Genomic DNA, 20,336 nt, shown 5'->3' on the forward strand with positions numbered 1-20,336 from the left:
TATGATCCTGTTGAGCAGATCAGACACCCAGGCAAACAACACTGAATAATCAATAGCTGCAACCACTTTGCCCGCTCCAACTCCTCACCTGAGTCGGTTTCGTCTGTGTTCAGCAGTGTTTCCCAAACTCGGTCCTGGTGAACCCCTGTGGATGCAGGGTTTTGTTCCAACCAGATTCCTAATCATTAATGCCGGTGAAACTCATCCGGGATAAGTCGGTTTTTCAAACGCAGCCGTGTAGCAGATTAGTCTAGCAGGATGTAATAATCCGAGATGAATGCGCGCCTCTGCGCTGAGTGGAAACACAATGTATTTTGCTGCAACAAAATGATGAAAGAACGGGCGCATTTTTTTCACACAAGCTGAGTGGGTGGGTGTTAGTTAGTTAATTAGCAACTCGAAGGATTTCAAGATATAATATACACAAGAGGTAACACTGCAAAAGCGGCCCAAACCAGAAAAGACGGCTGGCAAATTAAACGCGTGTGCATTGTACTTACTGAAAGCAGCGTTACGGATTTTGCAAATGTTCATTTTTTTCCCTCTGCTTAAAAGACATTGAAAAAGCGGCGCAGATTGGTTTGCAGCGTGTAAAACAGTTTGTTTGTCGCGGATAATTTGCTATCCACACAGGGAGGAACCGGGAAGTGAACCCACAATCTTCCACTGTCTCCTTACTGCAAAGCAGCCGTACTACTACAGTGCCACAAGGCAGTTAAAGAATGCACCGGGCCACATGTTTATTTTTTCCCCTGTGCTTAAAAGACATTAAAAAACTGTTTCTCAACTGTGACTCTGGAACAACTCAGTACGCGAAAAGCGGCCAGAACCGCAAACAACAATGAAAACTCTATGTGACTCACAGGTAGTGATGGGCCGCTCGATACTCAGGTTTCGACTCTATGTCAAGCTTTCGAAGCACTGCAGATTTTAATACTTGATCGAATAATGACATCTGTGATTTAAGGATTTCACATTTTCTTTCTCAAATGTGCTTACCTATATCATGGCAAGGTACAGGGATAAACTTTTATTTTCTGTCTACTCCATTTTAATTAAGACAGACCAAAGAAAACATTTAAGGCTATTAAATGTGATCTCAAGAAAAGATCAGGGTTAATTATAATACTAATAACAGGAGTGATTATAATAATACAGGGCAAAAGTAAATACTAATTGAAAGAGCCGGGAATGCATGAGGTGAGGCGTCTAATTTTGTTTAACTCTTGCTATCGTATAGTGCATTCTGCCTGTCGGCGTTAGTTATATTTATATTTTTTAGACATCACACACTACAAGCTGCTGACGAACCCTTCTCTTCGTTGTCAGTCTGTAGCTACGAAAAAATAAAAGCAATACGACTTTTAACAGACGTCATTGAAGTGTATCATAAGTTTCTGTAACGTTAATGAAAATGGCCAGGAGGTGTCACGAGAGAGGTGAGTGTCAAATGCTTCGAAGCTTCGATACGATTTCCGACACAATTGCTTCAAACGTGTTGATGCTTCATGAGGCTTCACCCCGCCCATCACTACTCACAGGTTACTGAACGAGAAATCAGCAGACTAGCATGACGGATGGGGCGTAATGGGCGTCCTTCCCCTCTCCTCCGGATTTTTCAAATGTTAATTTTTTCCCTGTGCTTAAAAATCATTAAAAAAAGTGGCCTGATTATGCGGCGTATGGTACGCCGCGGGTTGGCTAGTTGTGTATATAATAGTTGAACTTATTGCTAGAAACAACTTTGAATCTCATTACTTGGTTGTATGATTCACTTCAAGCCCATCACTACTTATCATATGTATTTTACATTAGCTATTAGTAGTTGCATTTTTTTTTAAATAAAAACAAATAAATTATTCAGTTTCTATCACATATTTTGTCTTCAGTTAGCAGACAGGTAATCAACAAACTGTTCATTTTTAGACTTAACTGTACTTAACTGTATAGCTGTAACTAAGCACCTTTTGTTCAGATTTTTTTTTCTTCAATGAATAACAAGAAACTCTTTTCACTCTTTATAAACTTGTTTTTTTATGCACATCCAGGTTTTATTTTGCATCATTACACCTATGATGTGTTTTTTCAAAATAATTTCTGAATGAACTTGTGGTGCATAATAAATTAAACGTTGTAACAAATAGCAGAAAATATTCAAGCATCTACTTGCTTGTGCTTTCCAGGAAGAAAAAATGCCACCTTTTAAATTGAGTGGGTGTTTAAAATTAGTTTTATAAGATGCTTAAACCGTGTAGTAGCATAAATTCCTGTTTAAAGCCGTGCTCACTTGAAGGCTGGTTTTAAGTTGCTGGCATAAAATGTATTTTCCTTCCCTCACACGAATCGTAGTCGGTACAGATTGTCTGTGGGCTGGCAGGTTTGTACCTTAGGCATCTGGGAAGGCAATTTGTTTGCTTTCAGTTTGAAGTAAAGGCCTTGCAGTTGGTGAGTGTTTGCTAAAGATATATTGGAATTTTTTTTTGAATAAAAGTTTATTGTTATATAACCTTTGCCGACCCCAAGTGAAATTAAACATTGTTACATTCAAATTTGAATTACCATAAGACTAAGAGAGGGCTTAGTACTCTAATTATGTACGTTAAATATTTATCTACAGGTATGATCTTTTTCTGTTTAGTTAGTGGACTTTTGAGCACCTTTTATTTTACATCTGCCAACTTTTATGTTTTTCTTTGTTTTTTCTATTTGACTTGAAAAGAATGAGCATGCATCTAAAGTTAGTCATTAAAATGTTTTTGAATTGCAAATAAGCAATGGAGCTCTGCACATCTGTGTGGATCAGTCGCATGGCGTTAGAGGAAATGAAGGAATTCTAAAATAATATTGTGCAAAATCTACAAAACTAACTAAGCAGCTTAACTAGTTCCATTGTTTACAGGAGTAAATATGCGTGTTGTTTCTTTTACTTTTTGTTTACTGTTTATTTTACTATTAAAACTTGTTTTACATTTGTACAGAAAACAATAAATTTTTTTTGCATTTTGGCATATGTTTGATAAATAATTTTGTTCCCCTCAGGGTCTTGCCAGTAAGCAGAATATTTTACCTAGAGTAATTTGTTTCACGTTAATTTATTGCCTAATCAGTGAATAATTTAAGTTACAAGCAGTTTTCACAGCTGTTCGGCTTCTTGGTTACAGCATATTCAGTTAGAAAGGAATATTATTCAGCAGGTTCTGACAAACAGAAGCATCCACTATTTGCCTCAATCCCATTTTCCACTGTAGACAAATACTGTAGGATATTAACATTGTGAATTTCCCATTGGGATTAATAAAGTATCTATCTATCTATCTATCTATCTATCTATCTATCTATCTATCTATCTATCTATCTATCTATCTATCTATCTATCTATCTATCTATCTATGCTTAGATGCAAAGTAAAATGAGGTCAGTGTATTGTAGAAAGTATCTTACTTGTTATTAATGTTGTGTTGCATTTGGCCAAGTCTTTTCTTGTGTTGCCTTCTTGTAGTCCAAAACTCCATCCCATATTCCAAATTGCATGCACTCATATTGCAGCTACTCTTATCACATTCTTGCCCTCTTTATAACATTTATTTATTGATTTTTTTCACATAATTCTTGTCTCATTGGAATCATTTCCTAAAATTTGTCTACAGTCTCTTTTATTACTGTTTACACCAGTACTTACTATAAAGCAGAGAGGCAATACTCAAAGGCAGCTTGCTTTTTCTCTGGTTGTTGCATCTGAATAGACATTTGTCTCTCTTCCAGTTAGACCTTACTGCACATGGCATCATATCTTGATTATCAGCCAAATGTTCTATCTATGAACTGGCTAACCTTCTATAGCTTTCCATTAATGGGTCCATTTTTAAAGTGTGTCTTTTCCTTCACAATGTTTTGGGGAGTCAGAGGCTGTTTGGTGGAAATCATCCAGATTCAGCATAATTGAGGCTAATGGCAGCATCATGGAGTTCTTCATACGGCATAGCTTCTATATGAGAGAATTCATAATATTAGAACAGACTGTTATGCAATTAAGTAAAAATATAAAGATTATAGTGATGCCTGCACCTTTCAATATGTGAAAATAAGAAGTCCCAATTAAGGAAGCTGCTTGGATGTCGGCGAGATTGAGCCTGTCTATACAGAATGTGATTAGAATGAAATTCAGACTGTGTGGGTTTTAAGGAGCCACATTTGTCAGCCCAATTGTATGGCCATTGACTCAATACGAAAAGCAAGAAACCTTCCAACGTACATAGCATATAATTATCTCCATATTTACAAGATGAATACAGAATATTGGGTGAATTTGACAAAATATGTACCATATGCAATGTCATTGTAGTTTATTTCTCGCCAGATAGTGTCTGCTTTAAAGGCAAGTTCTGTTTTTTAATTAATATTCTTCATGTAAATAAAGACATAAATATGTGGATGTACATTTTTGGCCAAAATTCAAAGAATTCATTAATATATTAATTCACATGTGACGACTTGAATATTGTATTCTTCACTCTTTTCTCTCCTTTTAAGATCTTATAAATTATAAGGGAAGGAGCTGAAAGCTTTATAACTTGAAGATGTCAGGCTCAAAAGTCAAAGTAGGAAAACCTTTTTAAAACAAAAAAAAAAAATAAAATAAGTACAAAGAAATGGATATCCTGGTAATTTAATAAAGACAAAAAACATAATCAGTGTTCTTTGTAGTTGTGAGCTAGTACAGTGGAACCTCGATTTGCAAGCATAATTCGTTCCGGAAACGTGCTTGCAGTCCAAAGCACTCGTATATCAAAGTGAATTTCTCCATAAGAAATAATGGAAACTCAGATGATTCGTTCCACAACCCAAAACTATTCATATAAAAATGATTACAGTAATCCCTCCTCCATCGCGGGGGTTGCGTTCCAGAGCCACCCGCGAAATAAGAAAATCCGCAAAGTAGAAACCATATGTTTATATGGTTATTTTTATATTGTCATGCTTGGGTCACAGGTTTGCGCAGAAACACAGGAGGTTGTAGAGAGACAGGAACGTTATTCAAACACTGCAAACAAACATTTGTCTCTTTTTCAAAAGTTTAAACTGTGCTCCATGACAAGACAGAGATGACAGTTTAGTCTCACAATTAAAAGAATGCAAACATATCTTCCTCTTCAAAGGAAACAGAGAGGAAAGCAAACAAATCAATAGGGCTGTTTGGCTTGAGGTACAAAGCTGTTGAAGGCGGCAGCTCACACCCCCTCCATCAGGAGCAGGGAGAGAGAGAGAGAGAGAAAAACAAAGTCAAAAATCAATACGTGTCCTCTGAGCATTTAAGTATGCGAAGCACCGTGCAGCATACTTAAAAGCTGCACACAGAAGGTAGCAACGTGAAGATAATCTTTCAGCATTTTTAGACGAGTGTCCGTATCGTCTAGGTGTGCGAACAGCCCCCCTGCTCACACCCCCTACGTCAGGATCACAGATAGTCAGCGTAAGCGAGAGAGAAAGAAAAGTAAGTTGGGTAGCTTCTCAGCCATCTGCCAATAGTGTCCCTTGTATGAAATCAACTGGGCAAACCAACTGAGGAAGCATGTACCAGAAATTAAAAGACCCATTGTCCTCAGAAATCTGCGAACCAGCAAAAAATCTGCGATATATATTTAAATATGCTTACATATAAAATCCGCGATAGAGTGAAGCCGCGAAAGGCGGAGCGCGATATAGCGAGGGATCACTGTAATACAAAATATAAAGTAAAAATACATAAAACAAATTAACCTGCACTTTACCTTTGAAAAGAATCATGGCTGGTGTGAGTGAGTTTCTAAACTCTTGTGGGATTCCACCCAACAGGACGACACGCGGAAGAGCGTCTCCCAGCGCTATAGAAGTTCGCCGTAAAAGCAAATCCGAAAAGATCGCGGACATGCTATAAGCGCCTGCCGTCAATGAGCGATACAAGGAACATTATAAATGCGCAGAGCACAGTATTACTTGGCCACGACCCTGCCTGACTGCTGTGTCTGTGTATAGGAGAGTGGCAGATCCCGCTACAATAAATAACCGCACTGTTGCTGTTTCAAGCTGAATAAAGCTGGTGTTGTTAAAGTACTGAGACTCAGCTTCGTGTTTTGGGGTGCAAGACGGGGACTCGCACGTCACAGCACACACACACACACACACACACAGAGTCACAATGCTGTAGTAAACAGTATATGCTCGTACGGATGTTGACTATATGAGTGAGGCACGCCAACTCAGACGGGGAATAGGAGACGATTGCCCATAATCCCGCAGCGAGAGAGAGAACCATCAGCTTAGTTGTGATCACATGACGCTCAGCAGACAAAGCGTATACATACTACTCGTATTGCAAGACCTCGCTCGTTTATCAAGTCAAAATTTATTAAAAATTTTAGCTCGTCTTGCAAAACACTCATAAACCAAGTTACTCTCAAACTGAGGTTCCACTGTACTGTGTTTGAAAATGTTCAAGTTTGAATTGAACTTAAAATTCACAAATGTTTTTCATAATGTAAATGCATAAGTCAGATATTCTGAGTCTCCAAGTAGTAGTTTGATTGATGTTGGCATTGGCTGTAAAAAAGTTTCAACCGTGAAGGCTTGAATCTGAATGGCTAAACTTCATACTAAACCTAATCACCTTTTAAGACTAAAGTGGGAATATTTTCCGCACAGTTTCATAAGACTTGGTCTATTTATTCTTGGGTTACAGTGTCCACAGTATTTTTTACCACAAATGCATCGATTCACATCTTTACTAAGTTAATTTTTTTCCATAAACAATGCTTCCTCCATATGTGAAATATGGGGAAAGTAAACATGATTTCAGATGTTATGCAACATTCTCTTCAGATAATGAGTTTGCTCTGAGCAGAACCAATAGCTACTATAACCCTCCTGGAACGACATTGGTCAGTTTCTGATCGAGGCTAATATTTATCCTTTTAAGTTCTGCAATTTTAATTGTTTTTTAAGCAAACAGTAAAGCTTTACCAAAAAAAGTTCAGCAGAAATGTAGGCCTACTTGTCCAGAGTCTGTGTACACGTCCATATATACAAGGTAGACCGCCCAGTTCTCTCACACAGCTCTCATTATATCACCCTGGCCATCCCCACTTACGGGGGACAGACCACAAAGTACACAACCTCGAGATTGTCTGTCATTCCTTTATGAGTGGGAAGTTTGTGGCAATGTAAACTATGCAGTGCTTTTAGAATGCCTTTTGCTTAGCTGCCTCTGCTTGGTATTGCAACTGTCAAGCATAACAGATTTGATCTGTAGTATGAGAGTTTTCCAGACTAATATTTTCATGGACATGTGGTTCTCTAAGTGGCCTGCTACCCCAAAAATGTACATTCTTGAGTTTTTTTCATTTACTATTAGTAACTAGATTTAGGCCTACTCAGTGGGCAGGAAAGACAAAGGGAAAACAAATGAATGAAATGTGCAAGAAATAATAAACAACTTATCTTAACAGAAAACTCTTGTCTCTTGCCTCATTTTGTGCCGCCTGCCTAAATAGGTTGTCTATGTTGTGGAATAGCAGGTCTGTGGCTCAGCAATTAGTGTCCGATTTTAAAATAAACTCTCCCTGAGAAGGTGCAGGCTCCAATCGGGTGCGGGTGCGCGAGTGTGTTTCACTCTGCGGTTAATTCAATCAGACACTCAATGATGCTGTGGAGGGAGCGGCTCCTCGCACCCATACCCAGTTAAGAAACAATGGATAAAGGAGCCTGCATAGGACAGAAAGGGGGATCAAAACGAGAGGAAGGAAAGGAAAAGAGGTTAAAGGAAGAAGTGAGAAAGGCAGGAGTTAGAGAAGCAGGCAGACTGCAATGAAAGCATGTGGTCACCGCCTAGGAGGTGGCTGAAGGATCGCTCCTGTTGAGAAACCAGGTAGCAGGAGCGGTCATTGTGCTCCTGCCAGGAGGAAGCAATGATTAGTTAGAGGTGCGAGTGGCGGAGAGCTTGGTGGATCCCTGTGGACAATTGTGGGATTGGTGGCAGGGACACGGATCAATATAAAAGGTTGTCTGCGCTTAATGTTGGACTTCTCCTTGGGCTGCAAGGTCCAAAAACGGCAAGTCGATAAGACATCAGTTGTAAATTTCAGAGGACACTTTCCTGCCTGTGTGTTTTTAACATCATTTTTAAGGAATATTTATTGGATTGTTTTTAATCTCCATAACCTTCTTTTTATGGATTATTTATTTATTGAATTTTTACACTGCACTTTGTTTTGGACACTATTTTTTTAACTACTGAAGCAGTTTTGCACCTACCCCTTTGCTTTGTGTGTGAGTGTCCTCATCTGCCTGGCTCAACCTGTTACGTTATCAATGATGTCGGGTTCAAGAGGCTCCCAAAACAGAATTGGGAGTGTGGAGCCTATCCACATCATGACATATTTGCTCATCTTCAGTAACCAGAGAGAGTGTGAACAAGAATGAAAGTGAGAGCTTAGCCTCAGTGTGGCTTGGTGACAAAGAAGGCAGTTTTTGTGGGGTTCTAGAAAATATTGTACACAAACTGGATAAACGTGTGAACCAAGTAATGCAAGTATTGTTTAAATACACAATAAGTTCACATGCACGACAGAAATGACTTAAGCCTAGATTATATAATAGATTAAATCTACATTCTGGTCACGAATAGACATAAGCCAGCATGAGGATGTTTTTGGAGTAGTTATGACCAAGAGATAACACTGAAAAGCCAAATATACAGGAATTTAAAAAAAATAACAAATATTGGGAACTCCGTTCCACTCTGACATATCATTTCCATATTTTACCTGCTGTTTCAGAGCAATTTCACAAGTCCAGTGGCTTTATTGTCTTACCCTCTGTACACAGTATTTCAGCATACAGTGGCACAAAATAATTTTCCCCAGGACATTAGTGCAACATATACAGAAACACAGGACACATGCAAGACAGGTAAATAACTAAACTATACTATAAATAAAATAAATAATAGCTAAGTGAATGGATAGTCTGCAGAGTAATGGTGAAAGCTGAACTGAAGTCAATGAAAAGCATTCTAGCATAACTATCTATTTTATCCAGATGGGACAGGACCAATAAAGAGTAGATGGTACCGCATGGCATCCTCAGTGAAACAGTTTGAGCAAAAGGCCAAGTTTGTGAGTTCAAACTCTACTGTTGAAAATTAAGTTGGAATTGCATCACACAAACAAGAATATTATTAGAATATACAGGTCTCTAGATTTTTGTATACAGTGGAACCTCCGGTCACGACCGTAATTCGTTCCAAAACTCTGGTCGTAACCTGATTTGGTCGTGAACCGAAGTAATTTCCCCCATAGGATTGTATGTAAATACAATTAATCCATTCCAGACCGTACGAACTGTATGTAAATATATTTTTTAAAATATTTTTAAGCACAAATATAGTTAATTAAACCATAGAATGCACATTGTAATAGTAAACTAAATGTAAAAACATTGAATAACACTGAGAAAACCTTGAACAACAGAGAAAACTAACATTGCAAGAGTTTACGATATAGCGCTACGAACCGCTCGCTAAAAACACTTTTTTTTAATGAGTTTTAAGCACAGGGAAAAAAATGAACATTTGAAAAATCTGTAATTTAGTAAACAGCCAAGAAAAGTAACATTGCAACAATGCACGCTACGAAACAATCGCTGTAAACAGAAGTGAAGTGGAGGTTAAAATCCAGTACAAAAAAGTATTCATTAAATACAACAGGGTTAAAACAATGCTGGAATCTGTCTGTTTAAAAACAAGCCCAGTGCATTCTTTAACTGCCTTCTCGGCCTTATGCGGCCAGCTTTCTCTCTCTCTCTCTCTCTCTCTCTCGCTGCACAGGGAGAGACTGAACATGTGCGGAAATCATCGGTGCGCACAAACCGAAAGGGAAACTGGCTTGTTCGTATACTGAGTGTGTGGTCATGAACAGATGCAAAAGTTTGGTAAGCTTTTTGGTTGTAACCCGATTTGTACGTGTTCAGAGACATTTGTGAACCGAGGTTCCACTGTATCTGTGAATGTCCATGTTGACATTTCAGTGTCCAAGTGGCCGTGGTTTCATAACACAATTGCTTGCTTTGGTTGTCTTGCTCTTTTACTGCTCAATGGGCAAAATTGTAGCTAATAAATGGACTTGTGCTGTAATTAGGAGGTTTGTTTTCTTTAGGTATATAAATGCATATATGTGCTTTCCTTCGATACAGTTGCGTGATGGTACTAAATGCATTAATAGCAGTCTGGCTCCACTTTAAAGGTGGTTTCAATCTCTTGACCTTTTTAAAACTGGTTGCATTCTTAGTTATAGCAGACTTTGAACTTTTACCTAATGCGACTTTTTCATAGTTTTGCCTCAGTTGATGCATTTGGGATTCTTGTTTACTTCAGTCGTCTAACATAGCTGTGTGCTCAGTTATTTTTTTGATGTCAGTTGTACTGCTGTTCTCTTTTGTTGGTTCCTTAGAGCACTGTATTTCTTTTTTCATGCTGTTGGAAAACATAAATATATTTTCTGTTTCTACTATGGTATACAGTCTTTATGCATTGTGTATTTTAGTTATATTTTGTATACACACATGCATATTGAGTTTGCACATGTGGATTTTTGTCCGGCTACTCCAGTTTTCCTTATAGGTCCATAAGATGTTCAGCATTTCTTAAAAAATTCTGTCTCTAAAACTGAGCGTCAATATATTATGACGGACTGGGGCCACGTCTAGGCTTCTTGCCTTAATCTGCTGCCGCTACATCTACACATAACTGGTAAGCAGTGTTCTCCATCTTATAACAGAGGATGTGATGAGTGGAAGATCCTATGAGCATTTGTTTGTATAAATAAAAATTAAGGAATAATTTGCATCCGAGGGCCATCAGAGAGCACTTTGGCTTGATAGTCTAGATTTTATGAGGCACACAGTGATATAACAAGTAACTCTGGCAGCGGAGCCACAATTATCCTCAAGGTAGAGTTTTAAATGGCCACCTTGTTCCAGAACTAATTGAGTCTGACGTTGTAAGTAGGGATGATTGCTCACTCGCAGACAGAGCCACTGCGTGGAGATTTTGAAGCAGTCCAGGTGTGTGAGCCACCTTCTTACTTAGAATGGGACAAAATCTTGCTAAATAAAAGACAGAAAACATTTATTTACATGTTGTATTTTTGACAATTTGTATTTAACTTCATTTTCCAATCCCTGCTTTGTGTTTTTCATTGTGCAAGTTTTTCAGATTTTTCCATCCTTTCTTTGTGTTTTTCATGTACCATCTGTGGTGTTCTTTATTTGAACGCACTGTGTGACATGCTCTCTTTATTCTCTCTGTCTCTAACACACACAGTATATGTATGCAATATGTACAACATGTTAACCTATCTGTAGGAAAAATTTAATGTGGGAGATGTAAATTAATAATAAAAGGCAAATGTAAGTCAATCATTTTTTATTAATGTTTGCCACTATTTAGTTAGGGAGAGAGAGAAAGGTTAGGATAGGAGCACGCGCTGATACGGAGCATTGACGCACCCACCACACGACAAACCAACTCAGGATCTCAGATTAGGACCCGAGTGCAGCCATGCAACGGGTGACACCTCAGCACCACACCCGTTCAGATGGAGTGGAACAGTATCAGTTTTTTTATGGTGGCTGGCGTGCCAATTCTGCCATCAACCCCCAGGTTTTTCCCTGCAGGTTGGAGGGCCTACATGCAGGGCTGGATGCAGATTAACATCATACCCAGGACAGAGCAATTGCAGGTTAAGGGCCTTGCTCAAGGGCCCAACGATGTACAGTCACTTTTTGGCATTTACGAGATTCAATGCAGCAGTCTTCTGATTGCCAGTGCAGATCCGTAGCCTCAGAGCCACCACTCCACCCACCATTTAGTTAAATTCACTATTTTTTCTTTCCTGTTGCAATGATAAAGCTGGCAGGTCTAATAATAACCCAACACTTGTGCCATCCTTTGTTAACTAAATAAAGTTCAATCCATCCATCTATCCATCCATTCATGTAAATGCAGCATATTCCCTTAATGTGGCAAGCTATGTATTTTTTTCTTTGGCAGTTTGAAATGTGAATTTAGCTGCCTACTTTGTTACCTTTCAGTAAGTCTTGTTATACGTTTCCATTTTCATGTTGTTGTTCCGTAGCCTTTTTAGTGCAGCTGAATTGATGTTTTATTATCTCAGACCTATAGTTCATATCTCTTCCCTCCATACTTGCTGCTTCACTCACTTTATTTTTGATTGTTTATTGTTAGAAGAGAATGTTCCCTCTTTGTTTTCATCTTACTAAAGAATTCAACTAGTTAATATGTCTTTTTTATTCTTGTTTTTGCATCTATTTAACTAGAACCTCTCCGTGCACTTCACAAGTCTTAAGTGATTATGGTTGTCAAAATGATCATCATTAGCTTTTACCCTGTGTAGTTCTTGTTTATTACCACCAGAGTTAATATATTTTTCTTACATCTAACTTTGCCTTCTTCATTTTTTGTGCTGTAAAATTGTGGTTGTGATTTTTTTTTAAACCTCAGCATTTAATTTTTATCCTTTTATGTGTTTAGTTAACATTTGCAGGGATGTGAAATTCACTGGAAAATAATTTCTAGTGTCAAGGCATCGGTGTCACTTTTGGCTGATTTTCTTAAATGAAACAAAAAAGTGAAACATTATATTAATTACAACATTTCATATGTGATTCAGTATTTGTTTGTCAAAGCAGCAGTGTTGCTTATTGAGTAAACCTAATTTGTAATTTTTATTTACTTACTGAACCGAAGAGGAAATATTTCAAGAGCCAGCTGATCTATTTTCTGCTCTCTTTTTCCTGCTTTGATTTATAAGCCTCAAGCTGTCACACTGCAATCTTTCACATCGTGATTAGGCAGTTACTATAAGATCGATGCTCCATTTAGAGGGAAACAGGTCTGAGGGATGAGAAGCAGAGTCAATAAAAGCCTTTCCCACTTTGCCCATGTCAGATTTTCAGCTTTGTTTTTTTGTTGGTGTTTCTCAGAAGGCGAAATGTGGTTTGTATTATCATTTAAACCAATGGTTGAAATGAAATAGATCAAATGCTACTGCAGGGGTTGTGCCTGAGTGCTGAAATTTATTCTTTTGATAGTTTGCCTGGCTGCTCAGAACTAGAGGCAAAACAAAAAGGTTGTGTGTTAAGATCAAAGCATCTTAGAGGGAGATGCTTGGCAGAATGTGAAGGAGGGAGCAGGATCTGTGACTAAAAGAACCAGTGATCTGGATGGAGATCTTCAGGAGAGCACAGCCACTGTCATTTAACCACGGAGATGAAACTCCAGCATCCTATTGAACGCCATGACCAACAGTAACGATTGTTGTCAAAACCAGAATCTTAAGAGTGTAAGTAGCAACCTTCTTGTCTTAAGTCTTTGAGATTTTTTTTTTAATAAGTTATTTTCAATTTACTTTTATGTCATTAAAATTTTATAAAACTTATCTTAAAAGACAAAAGTTATGCAAAGATTGAACTCTCCACCTAGCTTTATATCCATTAATGTGCCAATATTACGATTTTCTTTTCTCATTTTATTCCATAATCTTTCTTCAGGTAACATTTACTTCTAATAAAGTAAAGGTAGTGTTGGATCAGCTAAATTGAAAGCACTGCACTTATTGCAGGTAATTCTGCTGAATGAGTTGAAGTGTTGCTTCAGATCAGTATGGAAACATTTACCTTTACGTTTGTTGAGCAGTTTGCCTTTTTTTAAACATTTTATTCTGAGTTAAGTTTGCTTTACCAGATAATGTCACAGCTTTGTTAGAGGGACAGCAAAGAAAATAAAATTTAAAATGTTGAATTCTATTTAGATTCAGATTTGATGTAATGAGAGAGAATATAGCAATCTTATATTTCAATGTCATATTTTCATATGTTTGATGTCTAGAACTCTGCAAAAAATGTAGTTGTGGGGTTAAAAAAGAAACAAGTGAGTAGTTGCAAGAATAGAATTCCTAAAGTCAGCTACCATTGATCAGTACTCTTGGGTACTTACAGTATGTTGCAAATTGATTTTTTCCTTTATTAAAAATATCTATATAGTACTATATATCCTGAGTTAATGTGACTTTGAAAATAAAAAAGGAAGACTGTTAAAGTATGTTCTATGATATTTGAGTGATAGGTTAGTCTTAGAATGTCAGTACTTTAGTATTTTAAATACTGTAATCTCTATTGCTTCTACAATGACTGACCTTGGCACTTAATTCAAAGGGAATTACTTTTTGACTTTGACCTCAGCCAGTGCCTAGTAAAGGAGTTGAAGGTTTTACCCACATTTTTTTTATTTTTTTTATGTTCTTGATTCTGCAATAATATTAATGACTTTCTGGATTTCTGCATTCTTGATGATTCTCGAATCAGACAGGCTAACAAATCTTTTTTTGGCCATGCTGTTCCTTATGCTTATGCATGGTTATGATTAGGTTTCAAGCACTCCCATTTACTTTTTTCTGGTAGCTGCCATATAAATTGACTGGAAATTTAAGCAGTTTTTTTCCCCAGTTTGTTCAAATAAAACCTGTGAAATGGATACATAATAACTATATGAGTTGGTCTGGTACATAAAAGTTGCAAAGGATATCATCATTGTGCAAAAAATATAATTATGCTGTAATCATTTTACCTCTATCTACCATTAAGTGCTTAGGCTAATCTCTTGAAATCATAAGAGACTGAATATTTTTTATTTAAGTTTTGGAAAATCCTGATCATGATTCTGACATGTATATGTGGCAGTCTTATATGTCTATATCCTTAATAAAAGGAAAAGGGGCAGGCTAAGTAAACTCAGTTTTGGACAGGCTATTTCTAATTCACAGACCATACAATTATAAATATTTACTGTAGCTGCATTGTTAACTGGCTGGAAGAAAAGAATTTTCCCCCCTAATAAAACACATGAAACACATATGTAGTGATATACATCAGTATGGTACATAAAAAAAATCACCATTGGACACAAAAATATAACAAATGTAATAATTATTTAGCTTTTGTTCACCATTAGAAGCTGTAATGGCTAAATAAGTTTCAAATTAGGTTGAAGTCACTAGTAAGGTCTATATGCATCTTATCTCCCTCACTTGTTTATTTATTTAAAAATAAACTCTTTTACAACAGATTTTGTTGAACATGCACTACACAACCAACATTACAGCTTTATATATATACTAGTCATTTAGCCCGTTACAATAACGGGTGCTAGAACAGTAGTGCATAAACATTAGTAGGAACAGTCTATATTAAATGGCAAGGGACTTTGACCTCATTCTTTTTGTTGGTCGTATTTTTCTTTCTTTCAGCCTTTCTTTTGTTGATGTTTACTTGCTGAGCTGACCGTTCTTCGTGGGCTGCCGTTGTGTATTGTGTGTCTTTAATTTTCTGTGACAGTAATACTGTCTTGTACGGCTCTATTCAATAAGGGCGCACACAAAAAGGCGAGCTTCAAAAGGGCGACCTCAATTGAGAGCGGCGAATAAAGGCATTCGTAGATAATTTAGTTCAAATGGCTCTGGAATATGTGAAGAGCAACAAAGGTGCAGATCTTTATTTACGCGCGCCTTTATTCGCTGCGCCCAATTGAGGTCTCCCTTTTGAGGCTCGCCTTTTTATGCGCGCCCTTACTGAAGGATGCCTGTGCGCGCCCTTATTGAAGGATACCGTCTTGTATGTCCGCTGGCTTGTACGTCCATAATATACCTTTAATTTTCTCTGCCGGTAATACAGGCGTGCGTGTCGGTAATATGCCTTTAATCTCCTCTGACAGTAATACTGGCTTGTATGTGGCTGTAATATGCGTCACTGTATTGTGTACCTTTAATTTCCTCTCGCAGTAATACTGGTTTGTATTTCCGTAAAATGCCTCTAACTTTCTCTGACAGTAATATCGCGCATCGCACCATGCCCCGCGCATGCGCACTTCATCAGAAGACACCCACACATGGACACCTGGATGCACATAGGGATTTTATATATATATATATATATACTATATATATATATATATATATATATATATATATATATATATATATATACTATATATATATATATATATATATATATATATATATATATATAATATATATATATATATATATATATATATATATATATACAGTGGAACCTCGGTTCACGACCATAATTCGTTCCACAACTCTGGTCGTAAACCGAGTTGGTCGTGAACCGAAGCAATTTCTCCCATAGGATTGTATGTAAATACAATTAATCCGTTCCAGACCGTAGAAACTGTATGTAAATATATACATTTTTTCAGTTTTTAAGCACAAATATAGTTAATTATACCATAGAATGCACAGCGTAATGGTAAACTAAATGTAAAAACATTGAATAACACTGAGAAAACCTTTAACAACAGAGAAAACTAACACTGCAATAGTTCGCGCTATAGTGCTAGGAACCGCTCTCGCTAAAAACACTTTTTTTAATGAGTTTTAAGCACAGGGGAAAAAAGGAACATTTGAAAAATCCGTAATTTAATAAACCACCAAGAAAAGTAACACTGCAACAATGCAGGCTACGAACCGATCACCGGAAACAGAACTGAAAACAAAAACAAGCCTTCTCTAACTTATGCGTCCCTCAATCGCTCTGTGTGTGTGTGCGTGCGTCTCTCTTTTGCGAGCCTGGAGCGCTCCTGTGTGTGTGCGCGCCTCTCTCGCGCGTGTTCCTGTGTGTGTGTGTGTGTGTGTACAGCTCTCTGTCTCTTGCGCTGCCTCTCTGTGTGTGTGTGTGTGTGTGTGTGTGTGTGTGCGTGTGCGGGCGCGCTCTCTCTCGCTCGCTGCACAGGAAATGCACAGGGAGAGAATGAACATCAACAAACCGAAAGGGAACCTGGCTTGTTCGTATACCGAGTGTTTGGTCGTGAACCGAGGCAAAAGTTTGCCGAACTTTTTGGTCGTAAACCGAGTTGTACGTGTGCCGAGACGTTCGTGAACCGAGGTTCCACTGTATATATATATACTATATATATATATATATATATATATATATATATATATATATATATATATATACTATATATATATATATATACTATATATATATATATATATACTATATACTATATATATATATATATATACTATATATATATATACTGTGTATATATATATATATATATATATATATATATATATATACTGTGTATATATATATATATATATATATATATATATACTGTGTATATATATATATATATATACAGGCAGTCCCCGGGTTATGTAAGAGATAGGGACTGCAGGTTTGTACTTAAGTTGAATTTGTATGTAAGTCAGAACAGGTACATTACTTTAATAAATGTTATTGTTGACCGACTGTAACCAAGTGCTCTGCCAATGAATGATGGAGTTTCACATCTCTCTGACCTTTTTATTATTTCTACTTTATTTTCAATGGTGATGGTTTTTTCTCTTCTTTACTGTATCACCAGCACTTGCATCAGATTTGTGTTTCAGAAACATTGTTGAAGGGTGAAGACAAAAGGTTAAGATGAGCTCTTCTGCACTGCACTGTACACGCTATCACAGCAGATTAGGCACCAGTCGTCAACACATCTGATGTATAGGGTGGTCCAGATCTAATTATCCAATTTTCATTACGCTATAACTTATTCAGTTTATTACATAGAAAATCACCCGAAAAATCCCGGACCATAGAGAAGTGTGCGAACTGACGACACAAAGAATCGTCTTCGCGCCAAACTGGAATTGTCCCCGCGTAAATGAAAGTCATCCAGACAATCTGGATCTGCAGAATTAGATCTGGACCACCCTGTACTGACAAGAGACAACTTCCTGCTATGTGCGTAACAGTACAAGCAGGCTTGCTATTGAGAATGAATGGGGGCAGCGAGTGGCGGTTCATCACCAACCCACATCACAGTCACAGTATGCTGCCTGCAGTGTCCGCCACACCACCGCCCCCATTCAACACGCAGCCATCCGAGGCACACTATAATGCTACCCCCCGCCTCCCTGTTCAGCCACAATGGCCTCCATTCAGCCACAGCAGGGTCACCACTTGCAGCATTACCAGCCGCCCACCTAGAACGAACGGGGCAGCCATGTGCAGACACTATACTGCGCGTGCAGCGAAATCAACCACCTCCAACCTCCATCCAGCCACTGCTTGCACGGTCCCTGGGCCGAAGATGACAGAGCAGCATTTACTGAGGCGCATGCATCGCAGCTGCGGCCCCGTTCATAGGTCGGATGTCCATAACCTGGGGACTACCTGTATATATATATATACTATATATATATATATATATATATATATATATATATATATATATATATATATATATATATAATTCATTACATTTATATAGCGCTTTTCTCAGTACTCAATGCACTATCCACACAGGGAGGAACCGGGAAGCGAACCCACAATCTTCCACAGTCTCCTTACTGCAAAGCAGCAGCACTACCACTATATATATATATATATATATATATATATATATATATATAATATAAAAAAGTGTGTTTGTATATATTAGTAGCTAGAGGTCCACAAAGGGAGAAAATGAGTCACGTATCTAAAAATAGTTTTATTCCTAAGCTTTCAGCTCCTATCAGGAGTCATCATCAGTGGAAAATGATTAGACATGCAGGAATCAAAGGCAATATATAGCAAATGGGGGGGGGGGGTAATAAGAAGGGGTTCAGAGGGCCGGTCGAACATGAATATGCATATATCAGAGACCAACTTGGTCCCTCACCTCACTTACCACATCCTCCCTTATCATTTTGGTGTATCCGAAAGTACAGCATGCATCCTTTCCAGATCTGGGATCAAGATAATGTACAAGCCCACAAACACCACTGCAGATGGTCCTTTTCAATGCCAAAACCAAAAACCGACCACAGAGACACAGACGTGGTTCACAGCATTCCATGTAGTGCAGGCCCAGCTGTATACGCGGGACAAACATCTAAAACACTCGCAACACGTATATAGGAACATCACAATGCTGTCAGGAGGAAGGACCCACAGTCTCTGATATACGCACATACAAGTTCTACCGGACACACGCTTAACTGGGACACTATGTAAATAGGGGCTAATACTAAGAGTGCCAGAAAGCTAGCCGAGTTGTGGCTATCAAATGAAAAGGCCATTAATAGGCACTTGGACTTGAACCCAGCATTTGCAGGCTTAAAAAGAAGAACATTCAAATAATAAAAAAAGACTTTATGACCAACACTAGTTACCTTAGAGTGGCAAAACAGAAATAGTCATGATTTGTTGGCAACATGATATTGTTTAATCCACTAGATGGCAGCAGAATACTGTCTTGAGAGTTATTCAGGCTTAACGCAGTAAAGTGGATCACTACACGTTACCCTGAGTCTGACTCAGGTTCATTCGTAATTACATAGAATTCAGAGCTTGAGTCACTCTTTATGTTAAAGCCAAGGAGGTTAAAATGTCATGCAGCCTATACATATACATACATACATATATCTCTCTATTATAATAAAAAAAACCCTGAGACAAGAGTTTTTAGCCTGGGACAAGACGTGACTTTTTCAGAGAGATACTTTCACGTCCCTTGAGACAAGACTTTATGCCAAGAGATTTAACTACGCCCGGGACCGGAAATAAAAGACAAAGAGTAGATGACAAAGTAGAAAGTCGTAAAGAATTGAAAAACGTTGGCACAAGTGAAGTGAGCAGGGGGCAAAGCCCCCTAGTGTGTGTGTGTGTGTGTGTGTGTGTATATATATATATATATGTATATATATATATATATATATATATATATATATATATATATATATATGTATATATATATATATATATATATATATAATTATGTTAAAAGGAACTTAACCTTGAATAGGGCAGAGTCAGATTTCATTTGGCTCTAACAGTATTTGTAGTCCATCCTGGTTCCTTCAAGACTTGCCCTGACAAATGATTCTCTGAAAAATTCTTGTCTGTATTTTAACTCTTAGTTATAAGCTTTGCTGAACAAAGCATAATGAACACAGCCTGTACTATTTCTGTCAGAACTCCAGTTACTCTTATCTTCTCTTTCATATACAGCATCTTTTTTCATCTGTGAGCTCCTTGTATTCTTCAATACATATTCAAATTAACCCTCTATTGTATACTGTTCTCAGTATATACTATTAAGTGTTATTATGTCTTGCGTCACGACTTCTTTATGTGCTGATCGTTGATGACTGAATGGATATATTATGCTGAAATATTAAGAATAGCAGACATACAATATGATGAATGAAGTGAAA

At 37.6% G+C, this 20,336-nt stretch overlaps 1 protein-coding gene across 6 annotated transcripts in view; it reads left to right on the plus strand.

Moving 5' to 3' along the window:
* The window catches only part of nck2b (NCK adaptor protein 2b), a 401,664-nt gene that overhangs the window by 264,339 nt on the left and 116,989 nt on the right, over positions 1 to 20,336 (plus strand). The window contains exon 1 of one of the 6 annotated variants that reach the window (XM_028800675.2): positions 12,967 to 13,394. The exons of the other annotated variants lie outside the window; for them this stretch is intronic. The gene's annotated coding sequence lies outside the window, so the exon portion shown is untranslated. Of the gene's footprint in view, positions 1 to 12,966; positions 13,395 to 20,336 lie in introns of those variants that run through there. 6 annotated transcript variants of the gene reach the window in all.

The sequence above is a fragment of the Erpetoichthys calabaricus genome, chromosome 4 (genome assembly GCF_900747795.2).
Source record: "Erpetoichthys calabaricus chromosome 4, fErpCal1.3, whole genome shotgun sequence".
In the NCBI taxonomy this organism is placed as follows: domain Eukaryota; kingdom Metazoa; phylum Chordata; class Cladistia; order Polypteriformes; family Polypteridae; genus Erpetoichthys; species Erpetoichthys calabaricus.